We start from the raw sequence: 27,679 nt of genomic DNA on the forward strand, positions 1-27,679 counted from the left end.
AATATGTTTCACTTCACCTTTTGTAATTATATACAATCATGTTCAATTCAATTAATAATAATCATCATGTAAATTTTGGTTGACATATAATTGTAAATCAGCCACTTATCATGCAAATTATACTTAACATATAAGTGTAAAGACCAGTGGCGGAGCTAGACTTTTAAAGTTGGGGGGGCCAAGACTACCTCTGGGGGGGCAACATTTAAAATGTGTGTGTACATCTATCTATCTATCTATCTATCTATCTATCTATCTATCTATCTATCTATCTATCTATCTATCTATCTATCTATCTATCTATCTATCTATCTATAATTTAAAAAAATAACCAAACTGAATATTTGGTTATTTTTAAGCCCCTCTGTCATTTGACATGTTATAATTAACACCTTTGACTGGCGCACATGGAGACATGATAGACTTTATGCAGAGTTCATCGCAGAGGAAACTAAAATCAATCAAATAAAAGATCCTTTCTGAATATCATCTCATAGACACTGAACTAAATGCGTCTTTCTGACCGGGAGCTGACAGCGTGTTGAAGAGTTATGGACACCTTGGTTAGGAAGCTCTGGTTTGACAGGTAATTTGACAGGTAACAATATTTCGGGTCAGACCAGAATTATTTGCCTGATGGTGGTTCGGGCTTCTAATGAGTTAACATTTAATGAGTTTGCAGCACACAGAGAAAACCTAAAGAGAATGTGATCTACTTATTGTAGTTTAAGTAGAGGAATAACAGCTGACTGTTGAGAGAGGAAAGAATTTAAAGTGCAGATCCGTTAGGCAGAAACAAGCGCAGAGCGCTGGGCAATAAATGCTCCACCGTTACGCTCCAACTAATCACACATGAGATGACAAACGCCAAATATACAATATATAGTTACACTGCTTAGTTAATGGTGTTTTAAAAACAAAACCATTAAAAACTAGTTAATATGTCAGATTCCCTCCTCAGCCTCGTCTTGATAAGAACAGAGAGCAGTTCGCTGGTTTCTGTCCAGACTGTGGTCAGCTGACCACTTGGTGCGCAGACAGTTTCAACTTTACGCACAAAGAACATCGTGGAGCTCATTATTAATCATACTAAGAACAATATCAGTCAGAGAATCATCTCTGATCTGGACGCTTTAACGGACCAGAGACTTCGGAGCTTCTAGCTCAGCTGATCCGCTTCTGCGGAGTTTTTCTCCCGCTGAGGGAAGTCAGTGCGGGATCAGGAAACGATCAGAGTTCTGTCGTCTTCTAATCACGTCATTTCGTGAATTGTTACCTGATTTCAAAAACGTTCTAACAGAGAAATAATAAATGTTTCGTTTGATGACTACAAATTGGAAATAAAATTATTTTTTTCTTTGACGGACAACGAAAAAACTCTAGCGCCACCTCTCCTCCAAACTACGAACATCGTCGGCCCCTCTTCGGTTTTTTCTTTTTTTTGCGGAGGATCAATAAATAACTTATTGGTGTTTTACAACCACCAGGTATGAAGTGCTTTAGCCTTTGAGTTGCACCACAGCGCAGCACAACTGAAACACCCAGGACAAGAATTTCAGCTTGTTTTTATGAGTACAAAGGAGGCTGGTATCGCGCCTGATCTAAATCTATTTATTTATGTCATCACATGGACTTATATAAAGTTTTATACATTTTCTTTTGATATATTTATTATTGTTTTTCTTCTTTAGATATTAGGTTGACTTAGAATGATTCCAAATAATGTACAGGAATAACCTGGTGCTGTTACATGTCAATCATCTGGGGGGGCCACGGGGGGGGGCAATCAGATGACAAGGGGGGGCACTGGCCCCCCCTCTGGCTCCGCCACTGTCTGCGAGCAGCAGAAAGCTGTTTGTTTGCCGCCTGAGGCCTGAATGTGGATGTGCCACTGGGCACATGTGAGTGTGTTCAGCTCTGAATGTGCGCCTCGCCTGTCTAAAGGCATCTCTTCACAAATTTGGAGGCAGAGTCAGTGCGGAGGCTGGCTCCGTTCATCACTGGCTGTTGTTTGCCAAGTCATGTGAAATACTGAGCAGAAGTGAGACGCAAAAAAGAAAAATGTATTTTTCACTGTGTGGACTTTACTTTTTCCTTTCAGGGGAAAATCGGATCTGAGAAAAGTGCCACAATAAATTTTTTTGTGGGGGGTCAAATTACTTTTATCACTTTTTTTAAATTTTTTTAGTTCAAAGTAAATAATTACACTCATTATGTCCTAATGTTTCCCAAAAATAACACCCAAAGGGAGTGTGTTTACACTAAAACCTACTGGTCCGAGCACTGAACCCTGGGAAACTGAACATAACACGAGCAAAATGAGATAAAATTGACATAAATTATTTAACCGCTACATTTTAATTAATACATTTCTTTACGAAACGTTAATCTGTACACTGTAATCTGGGAAATAAAGTAGTGTTGTGTAAAATCAGAATGAAAACAATGGACATTTCACAGTCAACAGCTGAAGAACCTCTTCACTGCATTTATTTTTAATTGATTATAAATTCAAAGCATTAGTTTAGAAAATATCAGAAGGACTGGCCCTGCACTGTAAATATTCTTGGGTATCACCCCACACTCTGAAAATCTGATGTAGACTTTGGTTTGGTTTTGAAGTTTCCAGGTGAGCGTATGTGAACTGTGCTGTTGAAAAGAAGCGTATAAAGAGCTTGCACATTAGATTGCAAGCTCTAAAATCCATACGAGTTTCATTTCAACGCAGCATGACTACGGACACATGCTGTAAATCCTTCTGGGCCTGTAAACAAGCCAAGTCTCATTGGTATTCCTGGGTGCTACTGCAAAGCGAAAAGGTATTGATGAGCCACGATACACGTGGCCTTGCTGTGTGACTCGGGGCTGCACCGCAACATGATTCACTGTGTGCAGTTCTCAGGATTTGGATATGCTCGTCTTTCAGAGCAACAGTGTCGAGAAATTTTACGGTTGTTGAACACAGATATTCCATGTATGTTTTCTTGTTGCATTAGTGGCACAATCAAATGAACTAGCTGGCTGACAGCGACGTTGTCGTTAGTGCCCAAGTGTAATGACGGATACAGAACTGGGAAGGCCAAATACGAGGCCTAGAGAGGAAGCTAAAGCGCTAACAGGAGCGAAAAGGGCATGATGGGAAAGTGGGGGCAGAAGGTGCAAGGGGCGGGAGGTTTCTAATTGCCAGTGTTATGGCAGTGTAACAAGCTGGCATGGCCTTCTTTTTTTGCCTCCTCCATCCATCTGCTCATCAGGATTACTCATGAAGAGGAGAGAGAAAGAGAAAGCTGGGGCTCCACAGAACAGAGATTCGCCATCACTCTGAGCGATACCTGAGAGTGAACCACTTCTCTGCGACTTCTACGCACTAGAACAAACTCCTGTGAAAATACAGAAGTGTGCAAGTTGTGGCTCAGTACGAACGAGTGTCCTCATGAGACTGTTCAGAAAAACAACGATGGCAATTAAACATGGAAACATAACAATGGTGTGTTATGCAATACTGTCGTCCAGCATGCTCGACTTACTAAACTATTGCTCCCTGCCCGCAGATTGGTTTAATGGGGTTTCCACACGGTCGATGCAGCATACGATTTTATATGCGTTTCCATTCAGCATGTCTTACCAAGGTATTGGTAGAGAGAACTTGAAACTAATGGATATTTGATTGTTGTGATGTGCGTTTGTGAAATGAGTGTGTGCAGCGTGGTCGGCAGCAGGAGAGCAGCAGGTGACACCAGGACATGCGGCTCGGATTTTTCCAGTCATATTCAAACTGTGTTCAAACACGTGCTCGTGTCCCCTCACCTCTCAGGCAAATTTCTGTTTTGCATCCATGTCATTTAATGGAAACGAAAGCTTTCGGCTGGTCTTACTTCGATTGCATTCCGAAAAGCTAATACTTATTACAGTCTAAAAAAAAATAACGTCTTATAATGAATTCCATTTGTGAAAGATTATGAGCTCCTACAAATGCTTTGCGCTCTGTTCACATCTGAAAATCAAATCAATAGCAAATATTGCTTAATCCGAACTTCTTTTTTTCCCCTTCCCAATATGTTCACCTTTACTTGTGAGTGGTTTTTCTTTCGTTTTTTTTTTTTTTTCAAACAGTCACCTTCTGCAGTTTGCAGAGGTAAAATTGCAGATGCTATAAATCACTACTCGGCACTTTCCAGCTGAACTTCTGTATTTGAAATGCAGCAACTTTAAAAAAAAAAAGGCAGTACAGCTGCCAGAAGGTCTTCATGAGATCTGCACCTTTCTAACTTTAAGCTCAACCATTCAGGAACAGATGCTACAATAACCCAATGCCAACAGAGTGTACGCTTTCACAGTGAAATACAATCATCATAAAGATGCCAAACAAAACAGAGCACCAATAAAAAAAATATATATGCAAGAAGGTATGGCTCTTACGCTACTATAACTTGACTGGATATCTAAAACATCATATCCAGTAGATTTATATACCCATAATGTCTCAAAACGTCACACATCCCTCTGGACAAATGAACCTGAGTTGTTTTTATGCATCTCTAGTCAACTAACCAAAACTAGTAGACAATGATCTTTGACTCACCTGTTAATTCCAGCTGCTGTAATGTTGTGTCAGACCTGCAAACACAGACGAAGAAAGATGTAGAGAGACTTGATTTTTTTAGCCCCAGTAAAAAAAACAAAACAAAAAAAAAACTGTTGGTTGAAAAGACATTAATGAGGCTCTTAGAAACAAAATTACACTGAAAAAAGTATATAACAAGGGAGGTACCAATAAATCTCGACTGATAAGTATCCAGTACCCCTTCTAGGTTAAGGATTCATCCTTCAGAGCCAGGTTATAAATTTTGAGGGTGGATTTTTTTATAAATTTTTTTAAAATTGGAGTTATGACATTTGTGAGCAAACCAGATCTACTGGAAGCCATTTTAATGCGAACAATGGAAAATTTGTTGTTTTCTCTCCTTTTATGCGCCACTGAGAGAGACAGAGAACAAGCACAAGGGGAGGACTGTTTCACATTTTTATCCGTGATGCAGATTTCGCACAATGATCCAAGATGGCCGCACTGTTTTTGGAATGGTAGCTTTGTGTGCCATCATGTAACAATCTAATGGGGACAGCAGCGTATACTTTATTTAAATTGAACAGCAGGAAAAGGCCAAATGACAAAAATGAGCCAGCACTTTTTAACAGGCACCCATTAGCAACATCTGACTTTCTTCACATAGTTGTCTACATCGTGCCATTTGTATTATTACTTATACATTTTCTGATAGAATTTAAGATAGCCAATCAACATCTTGGAAAAATGGATTAAAATTAGTCATCAAAACAAACAGATCTTAATTCTTTCACCTTCTCTTGACCAGAAGCTGCTGAATAATATGTGCACATCTCCCTCCCTCCCCAGAGAATACTCAGTAAATGACTATGTCTTGCTGAATACATGGCCTTTAATCAACCACAATGTCCCTCTGTCACTTTTATTATTTCTACCTCCGTCAGGGCGCATACTAACATAAAATCCACCCAAACCAAACACACGCACACACACACAAGCATAATGCCCCCTCCACCTCCAACAAAGAGGCTGCCCTTCGTGACCACAAATGCATTATCATAATCTCCAGAGGGACCCTTCATTCATCTCACATTAGCAAAAAGATAAAAAAAATAAAATAAAAATAAAACATGCTCAGTTGGACGTGGAACTTTAAAACTCGAGCTGATGATCAAAAACAAACAAAAAAAGCTAAATAAAACTCAAATAAAATTTTTATTGGTTTATCTTCATGGTAAAGGTCTACAGCATGTGTTAGCAACAGAACCGAATGATCTGAATTACAACAGCCAGAACCGATTAAGCTCCGTGCTCTCGACTGATCTGCTTTGAACTTGGACTGCATTGATCTTATCTGAGCAGAACTGAAGCAAGCCGAGCCGAAACAAGAGAGGACAAAGATAAGGATAAGGGAGAAAAGTGGGGTGAGGGGGGGAAAAAAAAGAAAAAAAAAGTGTGAGATCCTAATGAATAGAGACAGAAGCGCACAGAGACATCAGAAAACTGCAGCTAGAGGCAAACGCCGGGATCGTGGGAGAAAGACTTAGCTGGAGACGGACAGAAAAGGGTAGAGGAGGAACAAACATAAAAAATGAAGAGCAAGCGAGGTTCGGAAACATGCATTATTAAGGAGCAAATCTAAAAGCGCTTCATCATCAGAGTGCAGGAGGGAGGGAAAGGCGGGGAGGGGGGCAGGCAGACTCAAAGATGAAATGCGACACAAGAGAAAAGCTGGGAAATGGCATAAAAACCAAGCAAAGCTGACCTAATATGTAAACACGATGAGCAAAAAAGGTTTTAATCTACGCCACATAGTGAGCTTTATAGGTGCTTCTATGAGGTTATGTAAGGCTAATGCATCCCTGTTTCAAACTTAAAAACATCACTTTTTTAACAAATAGCAGCTGCAGATGAAGACCTATTGATCCGTTATGACTAATCCCAATGAAGACAACTGGCTGCTCTTCAAACAGCGCATCAGAATAAGGAAGGAATGCAGCGTAATTAACTTTGAAGGCGGCATGAGTGTTGATGCCAGACAGGCTAGTTGGAGTACTTCAGAAACTGTTGACCTACAGGGATTTCCTGTGCAAGCATTGCTCATATTTGCAAATAATGGTGTAAAAAAAAAAAGGAGTAAAAAAAAAAAAGGAGAAAATATCCAATATAGTGTGAAGATAGGATCAAATTGGGGTTTATTGGTGTCAGAGGAGATTGGACAGACTGGTTCAGGAAGACAAAAAAGGCATTTGCAAATCAAATACCAGTCAACACAATCAAAGTATGTGGTATTCAGTCACACAATAGATTGAAGAAGTTGGTGGAAAGAACGTATTTAACTACTATTTGACTGTGCACTGTTTTCAGTAAAGCTTCTCAACTGCATTCATCTCCAGAAACATTTAAGCAAAAAAAAAAAAAAAATCAACAACGGTCAACTAGAATATCTCTGCTGCAAATTATTTTAAACACAAGCCCAGGAGACGAATGCAGGTGGTTCCGCACCAACAGAACCGGGTCAACAACATCGGCAACGAAGGTGAAGATGTAGCGTACCACATGGCCCGACGCCATGCAGTACCGCTCTGATTTAGCCTGTAGCTGTTTCAGTTAGCTCCCTGATCTTATGGCTCCACTGGGAGTAAAACACCAGGTGTCTGATTTCTTTCCGCCGTGACAGAATATAAGCGACCCTAAGCATGAGCAGAAATTTATGCGTGTCCCATAATGCCTTGGGGTAGAAGCCTCCGCCCTGAGAAGGGAGAAGCACCTGCCTGAAAAAGCGCATCTTACTGATGTTCTTACTGTCTATCCCCTAAATCATTCATATGATCTTAGAAACATTTACTTAAAATCTACATAATCTGCAGATAGTGCAGCTATTTAACTCTAGGCAACTTTAATCTGGATCAAGAAAAATGTGTTTGAATTTATCTAACACTTTATGGACAGATATGTGATTTGTTTACAGTGCTTTGTGGGGGATTTATTTGTTTTTAGCCTTCTCCCAGTTTTCTTTTTTAGCACTTGCACTTCTGGCTCCAGCCCTGGAATGGGTGGATTGCAAAATAAGGCTGTAGTTGATACCTATAAAAATAAATAGGCCTTTATTGTCTGCGGCGTGTGATTGTTTTGAAGTCACAATTGGCTAAGCTGGTAGGAGAATTTGCATAAGTTGCGCATTTCTGTTTGTCATTTATGAAACTGGAACCTTACAGCTCAACACAGCGCAAGCGAGCGCCATCTGTCCGAGCGCCGGACGTCTTGGCATCGCTTTAAGAGCCCAGGCTGCCACCAAATCAACACGAGTCTCACTGGAGAGCCACACATCAGCTGACACCGGAGTGCAAACAGCAGGAAACATAAGAAATACTGGGCTGTTTCTTTTACAAAAAGACGTACTAATATGATATTTGCGACTGCTTGATGGTTTCAAGGCACAGGAAGATGTAAAAAAAAAACAAAAAAACTGAGTTTTCACAGCAGGGTGGGCAGCAGAACACAGGTGAAATCCTGGCTACCAGTAAGACTCTGAATGTTGTTTGGTTCGACTTCAGACGTGCCATCTGTTCGTGAAGAGGCTCTGGTGAGGGGCTTGGTCATTCATTATTCTGTGTGTCTACTCTGTGCCTATAAACATCTGGCTACGTGCTTCTCCAGTTACACAAAATGACAAATGATCTCTTTTAAGACGGCAGCCATGCCGGTGTTACTGCAGATTTAGATAGATTGGTCCCTCAGGCACAGGGAATCACGATTGTTGCGCTTTGGACAGCGATTCAGCATGCAAAATGAAAATGCAAAAGCAGACACAACAATGTGTGCAACAGTAATGGCTGGCTGTAAAACAACGTTTAAATGGCCAATGAAATTCAATACGAGAGGTTTTGATTTGAACAGCTTGCGACAGACTACAAGGCTGGCACAATGAAGCGCTGTAATTTAACTACGCTTTCAAATCACCTTAAATGTAGATAATATTCTAGATAAATGTTCCTTTCTCGCCAACAAATACAATTGTTACAATTATCCAGTACCTTTAGATAGCTGTTATTAACTATAATCCTAATAGTTTATTAGTATTTACTGCATATACGGCATATGAACGATGCAGGGGCAATATTTAGTCAGTTATGAAAAACGTCAAATACTTGTGAAACTGAAATAATTTTCCTAATATTTTATTAGGAAAGCTGGCAAGAAAAAGAATGTGGGGGATGTTGCAGTTCAAGATATTTACACAGCAGGTTTTACTTTGAGTTTATTCGGATAAAATCTGTTCAGACTAAACTTTAAATTTCAGGTTTAGTATCGGGTCAAGAACCTGTTTGCTCGCTGACAGGTGCAGATGGAGGCATGTCTAGGAAGCTGAAGCTATGCGTTAACAAAGGTTGGAGATAGCAGCCAAAAAAAAAAAAAAGCATGGACGGTTTTTAAGCCGAGAAGGCTTAAAAGAGTATTTTTATTTTGTTTATTGGTTATGACATGCTAAAAGTTGTTACAACTATATTTTGCTTTCAAGTGTTTAATTGAACTTAAAATTAACAAATAAAAAAGGATTGTCATCTTTTAAATTTAAAATACTTACACAATTCTTATCTCTATGACAATCACACTGGTGAAACTTACAGTATGAAATAGCAGAAATCAGAGTCTGCAGATGCAATTGAGCTGAAAAATACTACAAACAAAGTTCTGGCACTTTAAGACTCAGTGAAAAAGTTCAAAACTCATCCTGTCCGTTACTGTATGTGTTCACACGTATGTGCGTTTCACATGGAGAAACACGGGGTAGACTGGTTGTCATAACTACGCTGTCTTTTTTTTATTTATTGTTTCAACAGTCTGGGAGCATCCTTCGAAGGACACTCGCATGGACCGGCCCGAAACACAAACAGGAGCAGACTGAGAGAGCTGTGGTTTAATTATGAAGATTTACTGCCTCCTCCAAGCCTTCTTTGTGCTCCTCCAGAGGTTAAAGAGTCATTTCTCCCTTCCTCGCCGTTTTGGCCAGAACACGCAATATAGTTATCAAGAGTGTCATGCAGAGGATGTGAAGCAGGAACTATAAGAGCAAGATTGAAGAACAGTAGGAGGTATTTTGATAAAATGGGAGGGAGAGAGATTCCGGATGAACAGAAAAACAAAGCAAAATGCAATTTGACCTAAAAAGATGGCCTATGTGGATAACCAGGAGTTCATAAAAAGACTTTACCATAGGAGATTTGACTCCATTAAATCAGTGACAGTGAGTAAAGAGGCCTGTCACCGAGTTTTATTTCTATGTTAATTTGCAGATTTCTGCAGAATGTCCCTCAAGGCTACAAAATCCAATTTAACACAAATATCTAGTCCTACTCAAGACATTTGACTTCCTTGTTGAGAGCCTACAAGGTAAATAAGAAAATTTGGGCAGAAAAGGAATCCCAACACTGCTGTCAAACTGTTTATCATCTGTTGAAAACGAGTATTGTGTGTGTGGGTTACATTACTTTTGCTAAAGCAGTGAGGTTTTGTTTAGTTGCATTTTTTTCCTGTTCTGACTTAAAGGTTAGTCGATCTTGTTAGTACAAAATGATCTCAGAATGTCCTTGAGCGTGAAATAATTATTAGCCTAATTAAGCAAACATTGGTTATGCTCTCAGTTTCAGGGATCCTGCAAGTAAATCGTCAATGCAGACAAAGCGCATGCGTGGCGTAGAGTTATTACTGCAATATTTTGCACAACTTCTGTAAGTGTGGCAAGCTCTAGCTACACAGAAGAAATGCGAAACGACACACCATTCATGCTGGGGACTTTTTAGGGGATCTATTTTTCCAAAAACTTGCTCACCAGGTGGTCATGTTTTTCTGAAGGAAACAAAAAGCCCTTTGAATCTTTTTGTTGTCCTACACAAATAAATGTAATTACAATCCTAATGAAACAGTTACGCTCATCTGCCTTTTAAATTGCTCACAATAATATTAGTATAAATGAGGCCTATAAACAAGAGTTTATGAATTGACATGGTCTGTTTATAAACAGATCTTAGCAATGAGGTTATGACATTATTTGCAGGCTGAGGTCCATCTGCCCAACTGGTCACCAGCTGCCAATCCACATTTTACCCCGAGATGAAGTAGTGATGGAAGAGTGACACGTATTCAGTCGTCAAAAGTGGAAAACATAGCATAGATATTAACAGCAGGTAAGTATTCAAAAGCCTGAGGATAAAACTGGAACTATTATTGTGAAAAATATGCCTGCAATAAAACCTTTCATATTCACACCATATGAGTCACCACAGGAAGAATAGAAATTTATTAACATTAAAGTGACACCATTAGCCAATAGTACTAAAGGTTTCAAAAGGCCACGTCATTAATTTGCAAAACTAGGTTGAAAAAAAAATTACCTTTTGCTAAGCTCCTGCAGCAACTACCTGTGCCGCAGTGCACAACAAAAAAACTCATGTTAATGTTTTTAAGTGACTTACATCATGCTGCAGGTAAGAACTTGCAGTGGAGTTAATTTTCTGTATTATTTAGCCACTTCAGTGAAAGCTTTGACCCCAGCCAACCTCCCAATTCCAACAGTAATGAGTGAAAGACTGACGATTTAATGATCTTTTTTTTTTTTTTACCAGTTGGTATTGAGAACGGAATTGGATTTTCTTTAATACATTTAAGATCAAAGTGAATCGCGTGTCACTGAATCCAATCTGTTTCTATGTTCACTGAGTGTTTATGTAAAAAAAAAAAAAAAATGAGTTGGATTTCTTTTTTCTTTCAAAGTGCCTTCAGATGCCATTTATTGGGAAAACGATGGCTGTATAAATAAACTTAATTGGATAGATTTAATAGGACAGTAAAGTCATTACAAGTCGGCCGTTTCCTTAATGCATAATGCAAGAGACAACAGTTAAGGATAATGGGGGAATCAAGAGTTGATATCTGGAGGGAAACTTAAGAGATAATGACACAATTGTTTGTTGGGAGAGAAAAAAAAAGACGCTGATTGAAAAAGATTACCACAACACTTTAGAAGATCGCGACACATTTATCATTGTAGACGGTCTAAACTTAATAAAAAATGTCTGAAACACGCGTCATTGTCTTATTTTGTGTCTCATCAAGAGTGAACTGAAAATCACCACAAATCAATCATTTTTAAATGCTGAACGGACAAAACTAGAAAGAAGAGTAAAACTATTAGCAATAGTAAAACTGCTAAATGTGGCATTTGATGATTTTAAAATAAAATATTGGACAAAAGCAGAGGAAATAAATATAGTATTCAATCTAATTTAATATTTTATCAGCAGTGGGAAAATGTATTGCTATTTAATTTTTTTTTAATAAAATCAGTAAGATTGTGTTGAATGTTTCTGCCTTCAGCCAATTCCTATCAGTAACTCACTGTAGCACAAAAGAAACCATTCACTTCTTATTATTGAAGAAAGAAGGAAAAGGGAACAAAACAGTCACAACATGTCGCCATGGTGAGACTGAAGCCATCTCATCTAAGACAGCAACCTTAAAGGCATGCAAGGGAAAGCAAAGACAGACACAGATGTTGAGGAATGAGAGTGGAGGTAAATGAGAAGCAGAACGATGGAAACGAGGATGAGAGGAACAAAAGCTCCGCGAACAAAGGAAAGCAAACGATGATCTGAATGGACCTGTAGGACGAGTGGAAGATGTCTAATATTGACCGCATGTCTTCCAGCTCACAAAGACAAAAGGCAGAAAGAGGGGAAGGAGATTGAGGCCTGCTAATATTAGTAACGCCAGCGGAGAGGGATTTCTCCACTGGTGTGATCCCATTAATTTAGGACTGATGTAAAAAAAAAAAAAAAAAAAAAAAATCTTGTTCTCACAGTCGTGGAGCTGCGATGAGGAGCCGACACAAAAGATATCTGGGCGCAGACTGACACCCACAATCTGTCTGGCAGCGTAGCAGCAAGGAAGCGAGACTCGCGTGAAAAAGATAATTTATTTTAAATGGTTCCAACTGAGGATTGAAGCCCTGATTGAAGTTTTATCACAAAAGGCCCAGCTATCAGCTCTCTTCCTGGTGTCAGATCAGATGCAAGACTCTCAGAAGGTTTCTATTTCTAGAATATCATGTTGACTTTGCCTTTCATAGGAGTTATTGCCAATAAATATATAATAGATTTTTTAAAATTGATTTTTATTTATTTATTTTTTTGACTGGTCCCCAGTCATTTTCTGTGTCCATTTATTTTTTTTCCCTCTTTGGGGTCGGACAATACAGGAGAATTGGAGACATGCCAACATTGTGGAGACAATCAGATGATTATGATGACTGTTTATGTGTATGCAGAATTGGTGTAATTTTTTTTAAAGGCGCATGCCAAACACAACAAGTTACACTGCTACCTTCTAGTTTGTGGCACACTGGACTCGACGCTACCAACAGACAAAAGCAGAACTCCGTTTAATCAGCGGCATTATCCTCCGTATTGGGTTTGTGTTCAAGCTGATGTATTCCCCGTGTTTTGTGCTTTCAAATTTATTTAAGTGTCGTGTTTGTTTACGGGGGGCTTGTGGTCAATTAAATCCCAGCTGCCGCTCACCGTAGCCCCGAGCTTTGTCAGAATGACAACATTCATTACGACGACAAAAGCAGACACATAATGACGCTCCGGAGCGCCGTGAGTCACGGCTCCACCTGAGCAGCAAAAAATAAACGGGAGCGACGCAACCCTTTTGTTTGGCGTCGCGGTTCAGGGATCATTCTCTCCTTCCTTTTAGAGCGGAGGATCATTGTGCTGAGAACTCGGTGCAGCGCAGACAAATAAACCCCGCTTAATTTGCTTGTTTTCTTTCGCCTTGATTTCCATTAAACAAATTCTCCAACTACACTGGCCTGCAGTCAAATGAAGCGCACAAAACAAAAGCAACCAGTCCGCCACGTTGCTCTGAAGAGTCGCAGGTCTTGCAGCATGTAGCAAGACCAAATTCCTGTTTCCACCGACAACATAGATGTTTCTACCGCTTTGGTTCTGACGTGTTGGTTTCCTAAAACTCACAACTGGATGTTGCAGTTAAATAAGATAGACCGAAGGAGACGATTTAGTCATTGCTTGTTCATTATGTAGCTTTAACAGTGTTAATAAAGTAGTAAATGATTCTACACGTATCTCAAATCTGTGCCGTTTTCACTGTTGTTCAGGTTTGTTCCTTGCAAATGTGGGATTTCAGTGACTGTGGATCTTAGCAGAAAGCCTGACTATCAACTTCGGGCTCTTTTTTGATGTTTCACTTTTTTTAAATAGCTGACAATTTTGATAAAATGCAACCCAGAGTGTTCAGAAGCAATCTTGTTTAGCGTCAAAATTCTGCCACACAAGAAGACACAATTTGAATTTTTTTTTTAAAAGTGATGCAAGCTAAGAAGTGACAACATTTGCAGTTGTAGATTTGATACTTTTGAAGAATTTTCTCAATTGTCTTTGTTCTGACAGTATTGCGTTTTGGTGCTGGCACAGAAAATCAGCCAGCGTTGCACAGGACATCTGCTGCCTTGGCACACACCCAACCGTGTCTGACAAAGCTCACAATCTGACATACGGTCAGCTATACAGACTTTTCCGCCCTTTTTTTCCCCCCTCTAAAACTATACTGTATATGGAACCGATAAAAGTCACTCTACGTCACCGAAACGTCTGCAAATATTTCTCCAGTGAATGTAAACCCTCCAGTCGGGTTCTCCTCCAACTGTATCTTAGAGTTAAAAAAAAAAGAAATGCAAGCACTCAGGTTTCAGTCACAGCTCATATAATTGCAGCTTCTCTTTGGCAACAGATGCAAAATGCAAAAAGAAACTCAATCAATAATAGTTGCGGGAATGATTCAGAGCTCAGCTATGTGCTGCAGTAGACCAACTAAAGCTGCTGAACCTGAGCAACTATCACTTCATCTCTCATCACACGCACTAAACCAGGGATATTCAGGGGGAAGCCAGACAGCATGGATTCTCTACCGGAGAGGCTGCAGCCGCCTCTACACAAAGGCCCCAGTCAGCAATTTGGTACTTCAGACACAGATGGATGCTGCCTGCGCTAAAGTGGGTAGCTCAAAGCAAAAGCCACTTTATATTGGGAACACACTGTGTAATTACATCCACAATTCCTTTTTGTGCGCTTAATCAAGAGGAATATTTATAAAATATTCTTTCTTAGCTTTAAATCCCTGAATGATTTGCACGTAAAACATAAAAAAAAAATAAAAATAACAATAACCTCAGGAGTTTTGCCTCAACTTACACGCGAAAAGAGGTCAAAGCATGAAATTCATTTGGTTCTGGTCACAACCGAATCCTTCTGCTTGTTGGAAACAAAAGGCCTGAGTGCGAGCGGTTTGGGCCGAGTGAACCCACAGAGACCGCCGGTGCGATGGAGCTCACAGGGGATCAGTTCACTGTGTAAAACCAGCGAATCTACATTCGGCTACACTAATGCCCCCCGAGGTCCCTGATTCTAATCCTAAAGTCAATTATCTTAGTGTCAATAAAACCTAAAGTCCTGGCACTTAACTGGCTGTCCGATACCTGATCCAATCACTGTCCCAAATACCTTCTCGCCAAACACAGAGTGTGAGGAAACTTTGAATTATGACATACTGGTCATCAACAAATACAAAATAGATCAAAATTCGGATTGTAACCTGAATCGGCAGTTTTATGTAAACACAGCCTCGTAAATGGAAGATGTCAAATTCTTATTAAAAAAACAAAAAACAAAGGCGATCGATAATTTATCTGTAAGGAGACTCTTTAGTTGCTTGGCAACGATTCATCAAAAAGAGACGCGGTGCTTCTGAGCAACATCGTAAGAGCCATTGTTATGTAACACGGCCAGAAATATTAATATTTTAAAGACGAATCACGTCTGACGGCTGGAAGACGTTGGGACGTTCAACACCGCTGTTGAATAAAGCGAGGCGACCGTGAAAATCACTGGATGAGCAGTAAAGACTGTTTAAGGTAATGGAAAGTTACAAAGCTGCAGAACATATTACTAAGTTGCATCCATCTAATAAATTCCAAATAACAGCTAAAAGTGTAAACAAATTACCATGGATCCAAGTGACCTATGTCTGTAATAAACTTAAGGATAATTGTTGTTCAATGCAACATAAAGGTTTTAGGACTAACAGAGGTGATAAGTGGTAAAGTTATTAAGAAACTACAGCTACCTTAAGCAGATAGCTATAGCTTATCACTAGCTTCACCAAACATGTAATGGATATCATTACATGTTTCCCTAACAAGGTGCCACTAAATTTAACCAAAAGTGCTGATAAAACATCAAGTTAGAGCTACAAAACAAAGTCTAAAATAATGCAATGATGTAAGCATTCAATTAATTTCGCTTGTGTGTTTCTTGTTGCTTAAAAAAACCTACAGTTAAATCAGCTGATGACTGGGAATAGGGAGATTTTCAGCTTGTCCCAATTCGACCGGTAGAAAAGCCGATCAGAAACTGAAAAATCGGATATTTTTATCGGTCAGCAAAATACCAAATTGCCACCAGGTCAAGCTAACGGCGCAAAGACAAAAAGTCTCCAGGTTAGCCATTTTCAGAATCTGTCAAGTGTTTCATAAATTGACTTAAATTCTAAAGTGTTGTTTTTTTTTCTGAGGATTTGATATACTTTTCTTTCACAGCCTCATCAACATCTGTCAAGTTTTCAAACAGCATACCTCTGAGGAGTAAGAGCAGAAAACATCGAACAAAAGTGAGGAAGTGCAGCGTCATTTTCAACCAAAGACAAGGCAGTTAATCTGAACCAACGCTTCAAGGACACACCCGTGGTCACTTGATAGCTTGTGTGTATAAAGAGGAAAAAAGCATGCGATATCCATTTTGGAAAGTTAGCTGCTCTGCTTTGTTTTAATGGGCCTTTTTGTAGAGCAAATATCTCGCAGGTAACGTATATCCTATAGCTGAAACGGATGACCGGCTGCAGCGGATATGTAACAAAGCACAGGAGTTTCCTGAATTTTACTCTCGTTTCTTCTTTGTGCTCGGTTATTTCCTAGCCAAAAACAGGTCCGACAAGTGCAGCTTAAGCTTTGCGTTACAGTATATACCAATTTTTTTTTTATATATACCCAACGACAATACCGCTGCCTGTTGAAATATCAAGTGTACAAAAGTGACGTAATAAAGGCAGCTGTACAGCGAGACACGGTGCGTAAAAGTATCGGAAAGGACGAAAAATAGATACCGGGGTGCTTTTAGCCGGAGGGCAGAAACAAAGTGTTGGCTTGCATTTAGCTGGGGTGAAGGTTAAATGGGCTTTGTGAGTCATGGATGAGACCGGAGAGTGGAGGAGAAATGGAGTGGGACGAGAGTCAATTCCAGTAGTGTGCATATGGTGGGAATATGGTGTGGAGGAGAGAAGAGAAAAGAAGGTTTTTGCAAACAGTCACTATAGTATAATGAACCGCATGTAGCCTACCAGGTGTAATTGTAATTTATGAGGATTTAATAAGGTTGTGCCAGAGAAGAAAAAAAAAACAATGCTTTCATTGTATTTGTATAAAATTAACTTTATGTTCACTGTAGTAGACGAACAACTAATGAAAGTGACAAAACTCAATAAAATCACAAACCAGCGTCCAATTCATTATTTACCTCACACCACAGACATTCACACACCAAGACAAACCTACGGGGAACCATTTCACCGACGCACCGTTCCCCGGAGACGGCATCACGGGTAACCCCGGAGCGATCTGAAGTTAAAGTTCCGGGTCCTATACTTTTAAAGGGAGGGCGTGTTTCCCTTCTCTGCTGTATTCAAATTAGGGGAGTGTCCTTAGCTAAGTTCATTTAAATCTAGTTGACTATGTTCCAGTAAAAACCTGTTTTTAAGATCAAAGAAGTGTTATTTTCTTTTGAATGAAAACTGATGTTTTTTATGACCCTGTCCTGAGAGGAAGCTCTACTCTGTTGGCAGGACCAGATTGTTTTACACCAGCTGATAAATCTTATCAAAGTGGTAAAAAGGTTAAACTCACACACAGAGCCACGACCCCCTGTGAATGCCTGCTCTGTCCACAGAGAAACTAGCTGTGTTTCAAATTATAGAGAACTACAAGCTAAAGTATTTTAATTCAATTTAGTGTATAATGTTTCAATAGAAGTATCTTACATAAGAGATTACGCTAATTGAACAATGGATATAATTTTGGAGTGAATTTTCTTATTTAAAACACTATTAATTTGATCTAATACTGAACACATGGTTAAGTTTTACAACTAGCATATTTTACATGTATTTTCTTAACATAAAGAAATCTCACACTGACAAAAACCGAGAAAAATCCTACTTTTACATCAAGAACATTTAATTAGTAAGGGGAAAAAATACCAAGCTAAAATAATAATTTGACAAAATCAGTGCTTTAAAACCAATAGTTCTTATCTATTTAGTTCAGTTATCCATGACTTCCTATTTCTGGATAAGAGAATCAATCACTCTTTAAAATAGATGAGGCAATTCAAAGCTGGCAACAAACCACAACTTTCATAATGCTGTAAAATCACAAAAAAGTCTAAAAATAAAGTTGGCTATCAACTGTTGCTGTGTCCCAACTTCTCTTTTTCACTTTTTACATTTTCCACATCTGCCTCAAAAAAAATTCAAAGATGTTTGTTTGACTGTGACCCGCTCAACCTACAGACTGACCATGACTAATGCAGACTGACATGGACTTTCCCTCATGAGGACTTGGGGGTAAAATCGGGTAAACGTTGAATAACGAGGCCCCTGCTTCAGGCACATGTCTGTCGATGTTCATAAGTCAGCCCCAACGTCGCTAAAGAGGCAAACACTCATTTTAAATACCTAAAGTGAGAGCAACAATGTAAAAGTTTAAAACAAAACACCTGTAACAAACAAAGCCTTTTCAATCTTATAGTCGCAAACCTTAAAATCGGCAGTTTCTGAAACATCTCAGGAACATAAGTTTCCAGTCAAATTAGAACAAGATTGAACTTTTACAACAAGCAAAAGAAGAAAATTCCTCCAATGTTCCTCTACAGTGATGTAAAAGACTCATTGCCATTTGCCACAAATGGCTAATGATTGTGTTGATGCCAGAGGAGGTTCAATCAGTGGTTTGGTGGGAATATTCAATATTGGTTTAGGCACGTTATACCACTTTATGAATAAAAAATAAAGTATTTCAAAACTGTATCTGCATTTACTCTGAGTTTGAAATGACTCCGATGGCCTGACTCCAGTGATTCAGAGCTGAACTTTGAGGAATCAAATTAGAGAGATGGATTGTCTGCTTCCTGCAGAAAAAAAACAAAGATTCCTTGGAGCGCTAGCAGAATAGCAGCTAATGAAGTAGAAAATGGCCCAATCACAGTCTGCTCCTCCATTTGATCACATGCACCCAACTGAGAGTCACAAAAGAGGGAAAAACAGTTCTTGATAAGAGTGTGTTAACTGGAAATCACCAAGCCAGGAAAATTAAGCTAACTCTTAAGGTCAAACCTACAAAAGAAGCGCTCACGGACTTCAGCTGACTCGCGTTCTTTAGTTGAACTGCAGTGAGCTCAGATGCTAAGACAGCAAACCGGGGAAGCATTGTGTCATGTAGCCAAAAGCCAAGGTGAGTAACGCCGCAAAACAACCACCTCATCAGTTCCAAGGGTAAAAGTGACAGAGAAGACGCAGCAGCTAGACTGGCATGGTATGACTTTATCACTAAGGGGAAATGCCGCTGGAGTACACCATGGCAGCAGTCCAGCTGCGTTGAATCATGCTGAGCAAGGATAGATGTCTTACAGTAGAGACGTGTACCCCACAATAAAATAAGATCATAAAAACGATGCTCAAACTTTCGGTTCTCATTAGCCGTTTGATTAAGCGCATTGCTGTGGAGACAAATCAAGGGATTTCTGTTGTCCCCGTTATCCGGCAGCTGTTTCAGCTCCAGTTACATCAAAAGTTAAGGACGTTTCCTACTAATGTGGGAAGATTTTTATGAGTGCAGATGTCCCTTTCCCGACTTTCCTTAATTGGTTTAAAACGCAGACAAGACTCGTCTTTAGCAGACGAACGGCCTCTACGTGGCGACATCCGCTCCTGTTCTTCGTCCGCCGCGTCTGTGTGCTTATCTTCTCCCACAAAGACATTCTTTCAGTTCAAGCAAAGGACTGTCGGTGAAGACAAGAGTGGCCTCAGAGCAGCCTCCCCCTGGGGGGGAAGCAGGCAAGCAGGGCTGAGAACTTGTGAGGACCGCCATCAATTGGAGATAATATATTTACCACTTCATGATGACAAGCAGAGACTCACCATGTGTGTTCCTCCAACAAACAAGACTAGGAGTTCATTTTATACAGAAAATACGGCTTACACCATGCAGCGATTTCCACATTTTACAATGGTACGGCATAGGTAATTAAAACTTTACATAAAATTTAATATTTTTTTAATATACCAATCTCATTTGACTGAGCTTGAGCTATTAAGGGCATTTTATTAAGACAAATGCACAGTTACGAGCCACTTTATGTGGCTCTATTACATAAAGTACAAAACTACAATGAGGTTTATTGTAATGACACAAGATGTGAAGAAGTTTAATGAACTTTAACTGCTTCCAGTCTGGCATATCTGTTAACTGTGAGATTAGAAACCAGATATCGTGAAATTAAATAAAATTAAAATAGTTTTTTCATACTAGTGTTTTCTATATTAAAAAAAACTTTACAAGGGCTAATAGAGTTAACATTTTACAGTATAAAACCATTTTTTCCCCCAATAACGGCTGAGACAGAATGGCTCCAACACGTTACTGCACACGACTGTCTGAAACCAGCTGGGCTTTTTAGAGTGATGAGAGGAACTCCTTAAGGATTCCAGTGACCCAAATCTGTACTAATGATTTTAAAGCTGCGACAAAGATTGCGGTGCTGGGGGAGTCACCCCAGCACGCATGAATACGAATGGTCTTATTCATGCGTAAGGCAATAATACGACCAGCTAAACGCCCACCGCTGAAATTTTAAGCCCCTTTCTCCTCCTTTATTTGCTGGTAAGTTTGGTTTAGGAGACAGTACAGCACAGTATGTGACGAATGGAAGTAAACAAGCCCATTGGGATAAAGTTATTAATCAAACAATAAATTATATTGTGGCCAAATTTTAGATAACATGTAACTTTGCTTTATTTTCCTCAGTTACTGTTTAGCATTTGCAGCCTGTTTACATTGAATGCTGATTTCTTTGTTGTTGTTTTTTGTTAAATTTTGATAGTACTTGTCTTTTTGATAATTGTCATTTACAGCAACTTTCCATGCTTTATCTGGTTCATAAACAATCAAAATATCCAAAGAGCAAAAAGTCAGACCTTGTTTTAAAGACATTCCTGTATTTGACCACCTGATTCAGGACTTCAGGACAATCATCTGCAACAATTGTCTTAAAAACCCCTTTTGCTTTGCTGCTCTGAAGACTAGTTCTTCAGGCTGGTAGAGATGGAACAAGATAATCACAGTCTGCAGGCGACGGCCAAGGATTGATGTGTTTGGTCGAGCTCTGGGTCAGTTGGGAGAACTCGACTCTTGTCCCTAAGGATTTTTGCTGGTAACCCCAGCGAAGAATTTAGCCAAGCAGACATTTTTGGGTGGATTCTAACAGACATTTACAAGTTTGCTCTATGACTCTCCAGCCAGACAAGTTGATGACTTTACCCGATAGCTTGTAGCTCGCTTCTCAGAGGTTGAAGTATGCACCAGGTGAAGCTAAGATAAAAGTTTTGTCTGTTTGTCTGACTAATCAAGCAAGCTAGTTTTGTTTTTACTGAGGTTTTCATTCTTCAAAGTCCTGGTTTTTTTGTTTTTTGTTTTTTTTTGGCAAGTGAAAAAATGATAAAAAACCTCATCAGTACTCAATGCGAGCCAAACGTAAGACTTTTAAAAAGTTTAGAGTACAGTTAGTTTATAACTAGATTGGATATGCAGCACATTGCATCTACTCAACTATCATAAATTCAATTGAAATGTATTATATTTTGTGTGCATGCGCGCATTCAGTTTTATTAGACCGCCTTTTCCATATCTTTAGGCCATCCTGTATAACTATTCCATGTCTTATTTCCTTGAAAACAGTTGATTTTAAAGCTCAACATATGGTAAACGTTTGATGCCAAAAGCTTCAACTTCAGCAATAACCAGTTGTGTTGCACAGATAACTGCAACCAAGCCACCTAAAATGCACCACCCGCCTGTATGGCTTTCAAAACATGAAATCAAATCAGCCGATGTAAACCGGACACACTCTGCACTGTGACGACCACAACCAGTCTGGCAACTTTTCCACTTTCCCCATCTGCTGCCCACCTGACCAACACCAGCTCCTCAATGGCAGACTGAAAGCAGACTCAAACCTTCTGCTGGCGTTCCTTTCTGACGGCTGGACAATTTTTGCTCCGTGACCTTTAAGGCACATTTACCGCATCATTGCTTTAACTACATATGCAAAACTCAGTAAATTAAACGTGCTTGTATGTCTTACGGCGGTTTAGGATGTTTAATTTATTCTAATCATCTATAGCCCATATCAAGTTTGCTCTAGCACAGCCACATGGCTTTAAATTGCATACACAGGACAAACGGTGCATTGGCTACAGATGCAGAACAGGTAACGTGACACTATTGTGAAAAACTGAATCTCTTTCAATAGTAATAACATCCTCTTAAAAAAAAACCCCCAAAAAACTCTAAAAAGCATCAATAAAAACTCATCTGTCCTGTGGAGAAAACAGTACTAACAACAGCAGCTGCTTTCTTTCAAAATCAACCATCAGTCTTAGCTTTCATCCCCATTTTCCAATTCATCAGTCTTCAGTCAGTCTCGCCAATTTAATGCGTCGCAACGATGTAATGAAAACAGCCATCAGATGCCAGTCGCAAGGCGCCGAGGCTGGTTATGCTCCGCCCACCTCCAGGGACTCACCATTATCGCCTCAGGGGGCTATTAACCCAAAGTGTTCAGGGGGATGTATGATGCTAATTACGTTCATTGGGCTGCAGATTGGATAAAAAAAAATATGTCCAAAAACTTTCAAAATCTTACAGTGATTGGTGTATTCATTTATTTATTTTTTGCTGTATTTTGCTTTTCATGTTGCTTTCTCGTCCATTTTTGTGTCTTAAGGTTTAAGAGTTCATTAAAATCAGCACCTGCAACACTTTCCTTATGAAGAAAATCAACTGAATAACCTCTAGGGATGAATTAATAAGAGGCGTTGTTTCCTTGTTTGGGTACTGCCTCGGGCAAAACAGGCTATGAGACCATAAATCTTAATTTTAATCTTGCGTGCATTGAAATTGGAACATTAAAATGAATGAAATAACTGTCATTTCCACATTTTGTTTGTATTAAACACATTTAAATACATATTAGCAGAAAGGGACACAGTGCAATATCTTGTACTAATATTTAAACAAATTGTTTATGAAACTGTTGATGAGAAACATCTTAAAAATACCAGCTAGCATCTTTTAAGATGTTTGTTTACCCTGTAGGAAGCCAATACTCAGTTGACCACTCCGGGTCAATAACAAACTCTGAATAGAGCATTGACGTTAATGATCTAAAGGAGGTATTTAGAAATAATGCTCAGAATAATGTGAATAACTCATTAATAAGCAGCAAGTGTTAGTTATAACAAAAGTTTATAGACACTGTTACTTAAAAAAGTCAGGCATATATATTAGTGATATTTGTACATCTGTTCGCAGGATGACCAATATGGGGACTTGTATGAATAAATGAATTGCATAAATTTGTCTGTTTTCATTTTCTCATGTAGCCTCCACAGAACCGATACAATTTGACATTTCCTCACGCCCGAAGAGACTGAAAGCACATTCATGCGTCGCCTTCATCTTTGGGTTGTGCCGTCGCTTACAGGTACGGCAAACAGATCGAGGAACGCGCCCGAGCCAACCATAGACCCTTATCCACTCGGCTTCCTGTCTAATGAGCCGTGGACGAAAACAGAGGAGAGCTGGGATGGCGACACCACATCTGCCGTGAGTAATGGCTCCGAGCTGACTCTGCTGTGACAGCCTGGTGGTTGGGATGGGGTGGTGGGTGGAGGTGGGGTAGCTGTCAGAGGAGACTGGACCCACGTCGTCTGATCTCCTACTGTGAGAAGAACTCGACAGAGGTGGAAGCAATGGCTGGCACACACAGACACACCACATGCCATGCCAAGGTATGAGCCGACTTGTTCAGTAAATGATTCCTCGTCGAGCTAAATCAACAGTAGTCACACAGAAGGCGAGTTTTGGCAAACCAGATTTTCCAGATTAGTATCTAATGACGAATTTCTATTACTATTTTTGTCAAGGTTAGACAGTAAATGAACTTCTCTATAGTAGCAGCCACAGCTAAGATAGATAGCTAGATATTCTGTTCATCTATCAATATGTTTACCAATCATTTTGCCATCCTTCCTTCCCTCCGGGTTCGACATTTGAATCCCAATAAGTGAACAATATATGCCAAAAAAAAAAAACATCTCAACACTGAGAGCTAAGCCTGTCAAACTATCATCATCTGACATAAAGAAATGAGTGGAGACCCAGTTGCTATATGCATCCACTCTGTCACTGAGCAACACTCGATGCGATTGTTTGTTGTGCAACACATACAGCCGGAGAGGAAAATGCTCCAATCTGCAACCTCCCGAGCATCACTTCTCTGATTTGCCAGAGACATTCACGCTTGTTTAAAATCTTGGGTCAATTTTCATTTATGCCGACTGTCAAAATCGGTCAAATTAGCCAGATTGTGGCAATGAATTACATTTTCTCTGCGCTTAAATATATATATATATATATATATATATATATATATATATATATATATATATATATATATATATATGGGCCAGATCAGATGGGATTGGAAGCAACTCTGAAAGCGCGATGAATTGAAACAAGGCCTTTGTTGTCTTTCATTAAGTCCAAATACTAAAAGGCAACTCGGAGGAGGAAGAGGAGGAAGAGGAGCGGGGCTTCCAGCTGGCTTCGTCCGACCATCCGCTCAGCTTCTGCGGGGCCTTCCTGCAGCGGCCGGCAGTAGGCAAAATCCTGCCGCACCACCGGACGGTTGGGGCGGAGGGAGCGAACCCACAGCACACCGCCTTCCCTCCCTCCGCTCGTCTTTGATGGCAGCTCCTCAAGATGCGTGCGGCGCGGCGCGGCGCGGCGCGGCGCAGCGAGCGCCCAGACCGCAACGGTCTCTCAGCCCTTTGATGCTCTGCAGAATCGACGTTAAAAACACGCACACGCAATCTCCCGTCCTCAATCACTCGCACCTGACGTCGTTCTTGATGGTAATTACGATAGTGAGGACGCCGCATCCAAGGAATGACTTGAATGACCCATACCCGCAATATATATTTTTTTGAAATCATCATCATAACAATGGGAAATGAAGCCATCGTTTTTTGAGGAGAGGTGGGGGTAAAAAAAAAAAAAAAAAAGATAATCGCATGTCCTCACTTACCGTTTTCTGCAATCCGGTTGCAGTTTCCCTTTTCTTTCAGCGAGTGTGTCTTGATGCTGCTGGAAACGATGAGGGGTGTGTGTGTGTGTGTGGGGTGTGTGTATGTGTGTGTCTTTGGAGGGAGCGTGCCCCTGCTGGTGCGTCCGTCCCCCCTCAGCCCAGCCGCTGCAACAGCAAGCTGTGTATTTTCACCAGCTTCCGCCGCCGCTGTCAGAAGCAGCAGCAGCAGCTGAGGAGACGATCTATGATTGGGAGGGCGCACTCTTCTTTAAATTTTTAAGATCTCTGTTTTGTATTATTAATGCCAGGGTAACATTTTGTGAAAGAAATTATTTCGGTGTATTCATTGATATTTTATCATCTTTCGCATTCTCTTTGTAAAATAAAGCGACAAGTGTTTTTTTATTTATTTTTTTAAGTGGTACTACAATGGTACTATACGCAGCTAAAGATGACTATCGGAAAACGTTTGTTCCAACAGAAACCTGTACATCAGAATAATATCCGAGTGACAGATCTTCAAGTTAAATTGTCTAAAGAGAATAAATAAGCCGCACCTACAGCGCCCGTCTCCTAATGAGTGGCGTAAATGGGAAGTGCAAAACTTGAGATAAGTATTGGAAACAAGAAACTTCCAGAAGAGTGGAGATAACAAATATTGTACAAGGAAGGACCTAGGCAAAATGTGACAGGTTGGGGGGAGCAGAGGGCTCTTGGTCTTTGCCATTTTTAATTCTTGAATAATTTTGTTAGTAGCTAGGTTATCGATATCAACAGTGGTGCGTGAGTATCTAAACCGCTCTACAATAGATTGAAATTAAAATCAGAACCACCAGACTGCCACACACAGTTTTCTGCTTGGAATTGTTTTAATGACAGCACTATGAGTTCAAAATGAGGCATAACGCTTGTGAAAAGGTTTCCATTTTTCCTCATCTCTCACCAGTGTAATTCACATTTTAAATAGCAGAGGATTCCTCTAAACAGCACATTTCACGAACCCTTACCTCTCTCAATTGTAGTCAGACAATGGCTGAGCGTCTCTCTCAAGCAATAAGACCGCCGTCATTAAAACAATAGTCGCCAAGTGCACAATGTTTGTTATTTTATATGGAGAAATTGGAGAATTAACCATAAGAGCACGTTCGGATTCACAGTAATGTGTGAAAATGTGCTAAAGGTGACGATAACGTAGGCCGACAGGCCACAGACGTACTTTTTTTTTTTTTTTTACCAATGTGAGCTTATAAGATATGGAGTTAAGTCACTGGGTACAAAAAGTGCCAACTGCACGTAGGATAACAACAAAACTCTGGTTTCAGACTTTCTGCTAAGCACACAACAGCTCCATGGCGTGTTACCTTAGTTTATCTTTCAACACTACCTTACTATTGGGGGACAAGCTTCATAAACATCCAGACTTTACACCAGTGGGCACAGGCACCTTTGACGACAGACAAATAGGATGCATTTGTGTGTCCAGGTGTGTCCCCTGGCTCACCGACTGGCAGGGACATGCGGAGGGGCCACACCACCGTCTGAATGTTTCTGCTCAGAGAGGAGACGTGGAGGCGGCCTCCGTGTTTTCCTTGCAGACATACCATCCCAGTGCTACAGTGTGCTCAACTTACCCATGCCTTAAGCAGACGCTGCATGCAGCTCAGAAAGTAAATCACTTGGAAGACAAAACGTCGACTCTCAGAGCTGTTTAACAATCATTGGATCCTCTCCAGAGGTTCTATTAGGAGCTGGCCTGTTTAAACAAAGACAAAAGATAAATCAGGATGAGCCCATGTTGCTTTGACACTCACCAGAGTTAAGCTCCCCTACTGGTGTTGTTTACACGGCAGCCATCTTGACTTGATTTGATGAACGCCGACGTGAAGCAGTCTTCAGTCTTCCCGTCGTCGATGCATCTGGGTCTCTATCACACACCTTATCCTGGCAGGACTCGGACGAGGGACCGGAAACTACAAACAATGTTTTGCATTTGCTCATCAGGTGTCCAACTTTATAACAGTTTATTTGCGGGACCCAATCAGCTGCAACGTAGAATGTGGTGATGTGTTCAGAAGGGACTTCTATACAATTAATTCATGTCAAGACTTTAAATTATGTTTGCAAGAAAGAAAGGACTTTTGTTGTGACAAAATGGGAAAAAGTTCAGTGCGTAACAACACTTGCTGCCGGAATAAACAGTGAGAGACAGGAATCCCATCATGCATTTCAAAACAACACACATCCATAATAACACAAGATCACACAACTTGTACTAAACAAAGAGATTGTAAGCCTATCTCATCCTTTCGTGCGTGACAAAAATACACTTGGAGCAATAAAACATACACACAGCAGACACACGGTTTCATGCTCCGTTTCTGCCAGATCCGGGACAATTATAGACAAGCGTGGGTACATCGACAATATTGTAAATAAGACGGAGCTACAACAGTTGCTAGGGAACGCCACCGGACCACACAATCCAACCCGGCTTGTGGAGGAGGTGGGAAAGAGACAGACAGGTCCTGCCACAACAAGCGACTAATGACGCGGTGATGTGAGC

General features: G+C 40.1%; 1 protein-coding gene across 11 annotated transcripts in view; it reads right to left on the minus strand.

The window, feature by feature from the left end:
- The window catches only part of nrcama (neuronal cell adhesion molecule a), a 55,645-nt gene extending 30,230 nt beyond the window's left edge, over nucleotides 1–25,415 (minus strand). For 4 of the 11 annotated variants that reach the window (XM_008401015.3, XM_081603852.1, XM_008401012.3 and 1 more), the window contains exons 1-2: nucleotides 25,117–25,406; nucleotides 4,583–4,617 (exon numbers count right to left, since the gene is read on the minus strand). The gene's annotated coding sequence lies outside the window, so the exon portion shown is untranslated. Of the gene's footprint in view, nucleotides 1–4,582; nucleotides 4,618–25,116 lie in introns of all 11 variants that reach the window. The other 7 variants (XM_081603856.1, XM_081603854.1, XM_008401016.3 and 4 more) reach the window with 4 other exon arrangements.
- Nucleotides 25,416–27,679: the final 2,264 nt, after the last annotated feature.

The sequence above is a fragment of the Poecilia reticulata genome, chromosome 23 (assembly GCF_904066995.2).
Source record: "Poecilia reticulata chromosome 23, P_reticulata-male-v2, whole genome shotgun sequence".
NCBI lineage: Eukaryota > Metazoa > Chordata > Actinopteri > Cyprinodontiformes > Poeciliidae > Poecilia > Poecilia reticulata.